Source organism: Nannospalax galili, unplaced genomic scaffold (assembly GCF_000622305.1).
Source record: "Nannospalax galili isolate Female #2095 unplaced genomic scaffold, S.galili_v1.0 scaffold3052, whole genome shotgun sequence".
NCBI classification, from domain to species: domain Eukaryota; kingdom Metazoa; phylum Chordata; class Mammalia; order Rodentia; family Spalacidae; genus Nannospalax; species Nannospalax galili.
The window spans coordinates 102,961-114,181 of NW_008330974.1; the positions used below are offsets into that span (position 1 = coordinate 102,961).

At 50.9% G+C, this 11,221-nt stretch overlaps 1 pseudogene; it reads left to right on the forward strand.

Moving 5' to 3' along the window:
- LOC103752319 overlaps positions 1-11,189 on the forward strand; it is a 12,957-nt pseudogene extending 1,768 nt beyond the window's left edge.
- The last annotated feature ends 32 nt before the right edge of the window (positions 11,190-11,221 follow it).

The window sequence follows — 11,221 nt, forward strand, 5'->3', positions numbered from 1 at the left end:
TTCTCACACAATCCAGTGGATGTCAGGCTGCGATGTGGATTCCCACGGGCGCCTCCTCCCCGGGTACAATCAGTTCGCCTATAATGGAAAAGATTACATCGCCCTGAAAGAGGACCTGCACTCCTGGACCGCGGCGGACATGGCGGCTCAGATCACCAAAAACAATTTGGAGAATGCTGGAGCGGCAACCTACCTGGAGGGGAGGTGTGTGGGTGGAGTGGCTGCTCAGATACCTGGAGAACTGCAGCGAGAGGTCATGGGGCAAGTCCTCCATCTACCTCAAACCAAGGCTCATGTCTCCTGAGGCGGAAAGAAAACGAAATCAGCTGCAATTCTGCCTCTCTGTTGCATCTGGAAGGGGAAGATGCTCCTGGGTTTCCTGATCCAGCATCAGAGAATGACTCCAGGGCTCACCCTTCTCTAAGTTCAGTCTCTCAGGATAGAAGATCCCGAATAACCAGCAAGCAGTTCCCAACTGCAGCCCATCGCGAACCATGGCCTCTCTCAGGTGGGGTTCCCTGCCCACACCTAGTGGAGGCCTGACTGTGGTGATGCCAAGTCCAGATCAAAACTCTGCCCAGTCAGATCCAGAAGTCGCTTTCCGGTTGGAGACCAGGGGTCCTCTACCCTGGACTGGCTCATCCAGGTTCTAGAACTTTTATGGAATAGAGTTTGCTGTCTTATGTGAGGGTTTGCACCCCTCCCCAGCTCCAGTTCTGTCCATGCCCAGGATGGCCACCTGAGCACTGCTGAGTCCCCAGAAGAATACAGGATATCTGAACTTTCCAACTCTTTCCTCCCAGATTCCTCCAACACACAAGTGACATATCACCCCAGACTTGAAGGAGACCTGAGGTGCTGGGCCCTGGGCTTCTACCCTGTGGACATCACCCTGACCTGGTAGAGGAATGGGGAGGACCTGACCCAGGACATGGAGCTTGTGGAGACCAGGCCTGCAGGGGATGGAAACTTCCAGAAGTGGGCAGCTATGGTGGTGCCTTCTGGAGAGGAGCAGAGATACACATGCCATGTGTAGCATGAGGGGCTGCCTGAGCCCCTCACCCTGAGATGGGGTAAGGAGGGGTGTGGACACAGAGCCTGCTGTCAGGGAAAGCAGGAGCCCTTCTGGAGCCCCTGAGCAGGGTCAGGGCTGAGAGCTAGGGTCAGGACCTCCCCACCCCTCTATTTTCAGAGGAATCTTGCTCATCCTTCCTCCTGGCCTACCTTCTCCATCTTGCAAAAACATTGCTGGCCTGGTTCTTAGAGCCATGGTAATCAGAGGTGGCTGTTGTGCCATGGAGGAAGAGGAATAAAGGTGGGCATGAGCCAGGGTCTGAGTTCCAGCCTAGGGTATGAATGTACCCTGCTTTATTCATAGGAAGTAGCACCACATACAGATGCTCACCAGCTGAGTCTGTGTGCTAACACTCTGCTGTAAAGCACATGGAAATAAAGGCCACATTCACCACCCTGATGATGGAGGTGATGGAGACCTGATTCCCAGCAGTCAGAGATCAGGGGGGTGGGGGGTCCCTGCTGAGGACAGTCCTCCAGGAGGGCAGTTGGTCTTCTTCATATGCATCCTTCCATCATGTTTCCTCATCCCTCCTTGGGTCTGCAGTCACAGTTCCGGAAACTTCTCTGGGGTTTGGACTATGGGTTTCCTTTCACTCTGTGGCTCTGCTGCCTCCCTGGGATACCACCCATCCTCCTCTCCCTCTGCCCCCATTACTTATGGGCTTTGACAAGGTCCTGTTTTGTTCTGCCACAGTGTCCAGGGCTCTGATGCACCTCTCCCAATAGAATAGGGGGACACAGAGGACACACTTGTGGGCTATGGGTATTCTCTGGACTGGGACCTTTGAGTGTGGCCAGCTGTTCACTGTCATAGCTTACCAATCACGGATCTGTATTTGTTTATCATTGTTTCCTTTTATAGTGTGAGATAAACCTGCCGTATGTGGCTTCAAGAGCTCCTGACTTCTCTTTCTGCAGTGGGAATCCAGCTCTGCCCAAATATGTCTCCTGTCAGCATAACAGGAGGAAGTAAGGAACCCAACCCGGTCCTGAGTACCCAGCCCCTCCCTACACTGACCTGTGTCTCCTCCTGCTCTGGCAGAGACAGGGCAAATCTGGGATGTCTCCATCCCTGATGGGACTTTGTTTCACTGAATTGCAACTTCTTCCCTCCTTCTTGAAAATTAGGATGTGGGTGTTTTGACAACTCTCTCTTGAAAAGTTCAAATCCATCCTTGGGTGTTATTCTCTGCCTTGTCCTGGGCACCTCTGTTTCTATTCCCCCTCATGTTTAAATCTGTTGAGATCTCCTGATCTATTCCAACTCTACTTCAAATTGGGTGATCCTTAAGTTCTTGTGCTAAAGACAAGAATCTCATCTTCACTTGAGTAAATTCTCTGAACAGGCTGCTACAAGTGGCAGCCTGGAACTGTCTCCAGCCCACACCCCTCTGCCACGGATTCTGTCCAGCTGACCGCGAAGGCCTCTCTGGGGCGGTGTTGGTCAGTCTCCTTAACTGTCGCTTAGCTGCTTTGCTCTGCTCTTTTGCATGTTACTGAAGTTCATTCACTTTTACTGGCCAGAGACTCACATAGCATTAAACTAAATGACTGAAATTGCTATCCATACCTCATTCCTGAGTCAGGTGGAACAAGCCATGGGGTCCCCGAGGACACCGCAATAAGGACTGATCCACAGGGGCCCTAAGTCACTCCTTTTGCCTGGAGAGACCTTCCTGAGACCCAACAGAGGTAAACTGACTCTGAGGTGACATCCAGAGGAGTAAACCTCATTGGGAAATGCATTTTTGGATTCAAGATACATTAGGAGTGGCTGCTTCTGGGCATGAGATGCTCCAGTGTCTTTGAAAAAGAAGAGATGGAGGCTGGAGAGATAGCTCAGTGGTTGAGAGTGTTTGCTGCTCTTGCAGAGGACCCGAGTTCAGTGCCCAGAGCCCGCATCAGGTGACAGGGAGCTACCTGTAACTCCGGCTCCCGGGGATCCAGTGCTCTCTTGTGACCTCCAAGGGCACTCACATGCATGGGTACATACACATACAGACACGTAAATAATAAAATAAATCTTTCAAGAAAATGACTAAAACTTGAAAGGAACAGCTTTAAAATCTGTGTGTTTGCTCTGCCAAGTCTGTTGAAGATGTACAGAGGCTGTGAAGAGCCAGTTATGGACAGGGATGTGCCCAGTTGTTGCTCAGTCCATCCTGGACTTTGGCACAGTCACTTCTCAGCTGTGTCATCTTCTTGCTCAAATTCATCCTTGGCTACATAGTAAGGTTAAGGTCAGCCAGGGTGTTGTGTGACTTTTCCTGGGGAAACGTGAACAAGCATCTTCCCCCAGATAGACCATTGACAACAAACCAAAGACACGATTCTACACACGTTTAGCTTACTTAACCAGTGAGTTTATTAAGGCTACATACAGGAGCGTAGGCCAGGGGTCACTTACAGGACCATGGATGGCTCAAAAACAGCTTCATCACCAAGAAGCCCACAGCACGGGTGAGGACTCAGGGAAGCTGCAGGCAGACCTACTGACAGGAGCATCTCCTTGTCCCAGTTGTTCACTCACTGCTTTTACACCTTTGGGGAGGTTCTTGTGAATCTTGTGAGTCTTTGGAGGTTTCTGAGCTCTGTAAGTTTAATTTGCTTCCTGCACCTTATGAGCAACCCTCTTCCCTCCAAGAGGAAAGGAAATAGCCATGGAACACACCTGTTTCCTCCAGCTCCTCCCCTGCCTCTTCTTCTGTAATATTACCTGAGCCTTGGGATAGGTGAAGTGCCTCATTCTTTTCCTCCGTCTGTGGCTGAGCATTGCATCACTGTGTCACAGTGAAAATCACTTGTTCTGGGGCTGGAGAGATGCTCCATGCTTAAGAGCTCTGGCTGCTCTTGCAGAGGACCTGGGTTCAGTTCCCAGCACCTACATGGCAGCTCACAACTATTGGTAACTCCAGTTCCAGGGGATCCAAGTTCCGCTTCTGGCCTCCACAGGCATTTCACAAATGCAGTGCACTTATATACATGCAGGCCAAACACACATTCACATAAAAATTTTTTTGTTTTTATCTTGTGTGTATGACTGTTTTGCCTGCATGTATGTAAGTGCATCACATGTGTGCAATGCCTGTAGAGGCCAGAAGAGGGTGTCAGATCTCTCTAGAACTGGCATTATGGACAGCCACCATGTGGGTGCTGGGAACTGAACCCCGGTTCTCTGCAAGAGCAGTCAGTGCTTTTAACCACTGAGCATCTCTCCAGCCCCATAAAATAAAATGTAAAAAAATTTAAAAGTCCCTCATTCTACAGATCATGATTGGTTATGAGTCCCCTGGTACACTGTCCATTGCAAAAAGCAAGAACCTCGCCACTGACCACAGCAGACAGCAATAGTTATCTATGAGAGTAAATACAAATGTTTAGAGGGCAATTTGACAGGCATCCATTTAACCAAACAATAGCAATTGTCACAGTGGGGTGTCTGACCTCCCCAGCCAATGGCTTTCATCCTCATTTACAGCACCCTTGAAACAAGCTTTAAATCCTATCAGAAAGCAGTTGGCTGTAGTCATAACATCTGTGCCATTACTGCATCAGTGGGCTCATCCCACCTGATATGTTGGTACTGTAACGCACAGGGTTCACAGCACAGCAGAACTGTTAGTGACAGTTGTCAGCCAGCAGCCCATATGGTGCTATCTAGCACTATGAAGCCTCTTTGCAGATGGGTCTTCCAGCTCAGTCACAGCCTGATTTCCCCATGTCCTGCAGTGAAAGGGTACAATGTCTTCAGCAAAACAGGTTTACCATCTAGTTCTGGAATGCCATCAAATAGACTTATGATTTGTGGGGCCTCAAGAGCCTCCCTGACCAACAATTCATATATAAGGAGGTAGCCCAACTCTGGTACTGGGATTTTTCACCCCACAACCCTGGGGCTCTTGGGAATGTACTTTCACATAGAGGGTACCTTTATTAAATTCCTTGACTGCTGTTTTTACTGTCCTCCTAGATACTTTTACAAATCTGCAAGCTACTCAAGGGTTAACATCATACTAAGAAACCTGGGTCATGGCCAGGAGTTGGTAATATACCCCTTTAGTCCCATCACCAGAGAGACTGAAGTAGATGGATCTTTGTGAGTTCAAGACCAGCCTGGTCTACATAGTGAGTTCCAGGGTAGCCAGGTGTACAAAGTAAGACCCTGCCTCTAAAACAAAGCAAAACAAAACAAAATAAAACAAGACCAATATACAAATGTAGGCCAGTAAGATGGCTCAGTCTTAGAATCTACTTTAAATGTGGATGAAGAGAATGTAATCCACAAAACTATCCTTTGACTTTGTATTATATCAAGAGGGCAGCGTGGGCATGGCAGCCTGGATGGGAGACTGTCCTATTCAGCCCTCCATCATCCAGTCATCCTCCTTGAGCTGCCCTGCCTCATCCTGAGGTGCTGCTACCCAGGTCCATTGTGCATCTTTTCATCCCCAGTGGTCTCTGTGGGGCAGGCTTGTCCACTAACCCAGTGCCCGGCTTTTCCTAGAACTCCAGTTCAACACACATCTTGCCACATTTGCCTTTGAGTGACTCTGACAGATCCCCTTATCTGTTTTGCCCATCTCTCATCCCCTCTTGTTGTTACAGCACTTTATAAAACTAACTTACGTGCCAGTGTAACTCATTCAGGTCTGCCAGAGCCTCTCTTACCTTGCAAAGATCACATCCTACCACAGGGCTCAGCAAAGCCACTAAAACTCCATACCAATCCCAAGGTACCTGCTGAATCAATGTATTTTCTTTTTTCTTTTCTTTTCTTTTCTTTTTTAAGCACAAGAACAATTTTATTGGCATTTAAAAAAAGTAACTGCAGGGCAGGCAAGCTCAGGTCTCAGCAGCTTCCTGGAGGATGGAAATGGAGAAGAGGAAGCCAGAAGCCCTGTAGACAGTCACATGGCAGACAAGCATCCCCATGGCCAGGAGGTAGGGGAAGCTTCAGAGTAAGACTGATGAAGCGCAGAGTGTTGGGAAGAACATGCGCAAGCTTAGGTCAATTATGTGGAAAAAAGAAAAAAGAAGAAAATGGAAAAGCTAAGCTTCTGAGTGAGGATTCAGACATGGGCAGACCTAACAGATCCCCACGGCAGCTCCATACTGACTGTCCACAAAACGGAGATTAATAGAGATTTCAAGCGCAGGGATTGAAAGAGTAAAAGCCCTGGGGCGAGCCTGGGCGTGGGCCTTGGGCTTCCCAGTGGCAAGTCCTGCTCAGGGGTCTTAGCACTAGCTAAAGCCTCAACTTCTTAATCTCCTGCAAACAGCCTTATTCAGTCCTGTGAACTGGGTACCTGTTGTGAACACTTTCTCAGGGGGGGGGGCACTAAGCAATGTCTATCCCCCCTAAGTTCTCAATGACAAACTGTTCTAGTCTGCCTTCCATTGCTGTGACAAAACACTTTGACTAATACCAACTTGGGGAGGAAAGGGTTTATTTGGCTTACATCTCCTAGGTCACAGTTCATCACAGAGGGAGGCTAAGGTAGGAACTCAGGGCAGGAACCTGGAGACAGGAGCTGAAGCACAGGCCATGGAGGAATGCTGCTTACATGGCTTGCTCCCCTGGCTCAGTCTGCTTTCTTTTCTTTTCTTTTCTTTTCTTTGCTTTTCTTTTCTTTTTTTTTTTGTCTTTTTGAGACAAGGTCTCCCTGTAGCTCCAGCTTCCTGGAACTTACTATGTAGACCAGGCTGGCCTTGAACTCACAAAGATCTGCCTGCCTCTGCCTCCCAAGTGCCAGGATTAAAGGCATACGCCACCACACCCAGCCTGCTTTCTTATACAATACAGAACAACCTGTCCAGGGGTGGCACTGCCCATAGTGGGCTGGGCCCTCCCACATCTCTCCAACAATCCAGAAAATGTCCCAGAGACATGGCCACAGGTCAGTTCAATGGAGGAAATTCCCCAATTGAGGCTCCCTCTACCCAGGTGTGTCGAGTTGACAACTAACGGCATCCACACACAAACCAAAGTTTGAATCCACTAAAGTTCCCTTGGGGAGCCAATGAGTTTGTTAGGCTTACTTGCAGAGCATGGGTGACCCCAACACAGCAGGCCACCCGGAGGTTCTGTCCCCAGCATGGATGATGGCTTTTCCACCGCCACAGAGACAGAGCACCTTCCTCTAATCTTCCCCAACCTGTATCCTTTAGCCCCTCACCAAGACCTTGAGGCCATGTGCAATCAGGGCAGAATTGTATACATCTGATTGGGAGAAGTGGCTGGATAGTCAGGTGACCCACTCCTTCTCTAAGGGACCATCAACAGTCAACAAGCCCAGCAGTGATGATCTTTGGTAAGCAGACAGCTGGTTTATGATGATGATGGCTGTCTGGCTCAGGATAGTTCTGTCCCGACTACCTTCATGCCCAATTCCTTTAGTAATGCCTGTCCTCCCTGTATCACCATCCAGTCCCAGACACTCACAGGGACCTCAGCCCAGATAATAGCCAAGTGTCCCTGAAGGCACATATGAGCCAGGCCTCCAGGGTCTGATTTCCCTTGTTTTGCCTCAGGTCATGCATCATGTCTCAGGGAGAGTAGGTAGCTGTATTACCAAGTTTCCAGGGCACTCACACTGATGCCATCCAACCCTAAGTCTCAGCCTCAGGAGCCAGACTGAAATTCTCTTTTGTGTGTTTAGTCTTTCTCAATTCAGGCAGCTCAGATTCTGTGTATTCTCCAATTATCACAGCCCTGGGCCATTGTTTGGTCCCTGTCCTCATGCTGAATCATGGCTTTTCCCTTCCTCTGTATTAAAAGTCGGACCTGAGCTGTCCTCTTTCACTTCTACCATGCTCGTGTCCTCTTTATCTGATTCCGCCAGTGGGTTCCTAGTTTTTGGATCCTGGAGTGGGCTCTTCAGAAGGGATCTGATTTGTACTCTTCCCTTGCTGCAAGCCAGCTCTAAGAGCAAGCCAGCACCTCCTCTCATCCTCCCCTTTCCCCTTTTCCTGCCAAACCAGAGGCTAATGCAGCACTGGAAGCCACGTGTCCCTCTTCTGTCCTCCCCCTGCCTGAGAAGGCAGCAGAGCCTCAGTTGCACGTCCTATCTCGTGCAACAAAGGCCAAACAACTGGCACCACAGCCTCTTACCATGGAGGCATACTTTTTACTTTCAGGAAGGGCAGTGCATTCTCTGCTGGCCATATTCATACGGGAAGGCATTTGTTATGGAGGCATACCACCACATACCACATAGAGGAAGGCAGTCACCCCAGAGGCTCCAAGAACGGTCGGCTCTCAGATGGCTCAGACTTGGATACACACACTTGCCAGTGTAGCAGGCCCGCATGACTTCTCATATCAGAGGGAGAGATTGCCATGTCTGGACTGCCCTGTGGGCGCCACTCACATTGATCAGCCTCAGCTGTGTGTACCAGGGCTCAGTGCCTGGGCCAGGCAGCCACTCCTGCCCAACTCATGTTTGGTTCCCTTGGTCCCTGTTTGTGCGTTAGTTGTATTGTGTGGCTTTTCCCGGAGAGCTATGAACAAAAGTCTATTCACCCCAGGTAATAAGAGCTAGTCCCCTGGAGCTGGGGTGAGCCATAAACAGAAGGGGTGGGGTGGAGATGCTGATCCACAGAAGGCAGTCAACATGGATGAAGAGCATCCTGCAGCCCAGGAGGAGCGCGGGTGACTGCAGGATCTGGAGGGAAAAGGCCCAGCTGGGCACTGCTGCCCCGCTCCTTCTCCACCCTGAGCCCCGCGCCCTGCCCGGCTCCTTATCCATCCGCGCCCCTGCCCCGCTCCTCCAGACACCCGAGCCCCACACCCCAAGCTCCGCTTCCGGTAGGGCCCCAGTACGGGGATCCCAGGAGAAGGTGGTAAAGCCTTCAGCCCCTTCATCCTCCAGGCTCGCACTCGCTGCAATATTTCTCTACCGCCTTGTCCCGGCCAGGCCTCGGAAAGCCCCGGTTCATGGTCGTTGAATACGTGGACGATACCCAAATCGTGCGCTTCGACGGCAACAGCTACGTGGTGAGTCCTAGAACCGAGCCGCGTGCCGTGGGTGGCGCAAGAGGGGCCAGAGTACTGGATCAACCAGACGCAGATCGCCAAAGGCAACGCACAAAGTTTCGAAATTTGTCTGAGGCCCCAGCTAGGCCACTACAACTGGAGCCAGGGCGGTGAGTGACCCCAGCTAGGGTCGTAGGTACAGACCCCTCACGCCCCATTAGACGGGCAATTTGCCCTTTATTCAGAAACTTATTAGCACCATCTGAAGACAACGCAATTGACTCTTTCAGGTACTGAGAGCCTTAGTTCCAGAAAACAAAGGGAATTTCTTGCTCTTGTAGGTTTTCCGAGGAGGAAACTCGGAGGTTCCCTGCCAGGTGGCTTAGCCTACAAGCTAGGAGTCAGGAAGGCCCTGCTGACACCCTGCTGGACTCACCCTAAGGGAGAGAAGTCAACTCCGTGCAAGAGTTGCTAGGTCACAGCAAGTGGTGTTAGCTTCCTATAGCAGCACCTTGAGAGAGGCTGCTGTGATGTGGCCTTTTTTTTTTTTTTGGTCGAGAGATATATATCCTTCCAAGGCTGCAGCACCCAGGGGGATGCTAGACCCAGAAGAGCCTCAAGAACTGTCACCCTGGGCTGGCTGGCTCAGCCCTTAAGAGCACTGGCTGCTCTTACAGAGGACCCAGGTTTGGTTCCCAGCACCCACATGGCAGCTAACAACCATCTGTAACTCCTGTTTTGGGGGATTTGACACCCTCTTCTGACCTATGCAGGCAAAACATTCATATACATAAGATAATAAATAAAAAAAGTTAAAAGAAAGAAATATGACCCAGTTTCCCTGACAGTTTAGGTCCACAAAGGGTGGGCAGGGTAAGACAGGGAGGTGGGTGGGGCTAACTGCAGCTTCGGGATCTGGTGGGTCGGTCGGATCTCAGGGGCGGGGTCAGGCTCTCATATCTTCCAGAAGTGGTTTGGCTGTGATGTGCGGCCAGACGGGCTTTTCCTGAGCGGCTACTTTAACCTCGCCTAAGCCGGAGACGATTACATCACCTTGAACAACGACCTCCGCTCCTGGACCCTGTGGCGCAGATCACCCTGTGAAAGTGGGAGGAGGCTGGTGTGGCAGAGGAGTGGAAGGCCTACCTCGAGGGGACGTCTAAGGAGTGGCTCCTCAGCTACTTGCAGAACGGGAAGGAGATACTACTTCATGCAGGTACTAGTTCTCCATCTGCCCTGAAAATGGAATCAGCTAGAATTGGGCCTCTTTCTCTTGCATCAGGAGGGGGAAGATGCGCCTGGGTTTCCCGATCCGGCATCAGAGAGTGACTCCAGGGCTCACCCTTCTCTAGGACAGTCAAAGTATTGCAGGTTGAGAGGAGATCCTGAAATAACCAACCAGCAGTTCCGGTCCATCTGTTGCCCATTGTAAACCATGGTCTCTCTCAGGCTGGGTTCTCTGCCCACACCCAGTGTCGGGAGGTCTGGGGTCTCAGCTGCCCCCCACCCCCAAGTCAGGACCAGAAGTCTCTGTTTCTGGGTGGCAACGAGGAGTCTTCTATCCTGGGCTGGCTCATCCAGATTCTAGATAGAACTTTCCATGGAATAGATTATTCCAGCTGCTGGAGTCTAATCTACTGTGTGGAATTTGCACCCCTCCCCCACCCATATCTCCTGTCCATCCCCAGGATGGTCACAAGAGCACTTCTGGAGTCCTCAGGAAGAATGCAAAAAGCCTGAATTTTCCAACGCTTCTCCTCAGAAGCCCCCCCAAAGACACATGACCCATCATCACCCCAGACCTGAAGGGGACATCACCCTGAGGTGCTGGGCCCTGGGCTTCTACCCTGTGGACATCACCCTGACCTGGTAGAGGGATGGGGAGGACCTGACCCAGGACATGGAGCTTGTGGAGACCAGGCCTGCAGGGGATGGAAACTTCCAGAAGTGGGCAGCTGTGGTGGTGCCTTCTGGAGAGGAGCAGAGATACACATGCCATGTGCAGCATGAGGGGCTGCCTGAGCCCCTCACCCTGAGATGGGGTAAGGAGGGGTGTGGGCACACAGCCTGCTGTCAGGGAAAGCAGGAGCCTTCTGGAGACCCTGCGCAGGGTCTGGGCTGAGAGCTGGGGTCAGGCCCTCACCTTCCCTTCCCTTCCCAGAGCCTCCT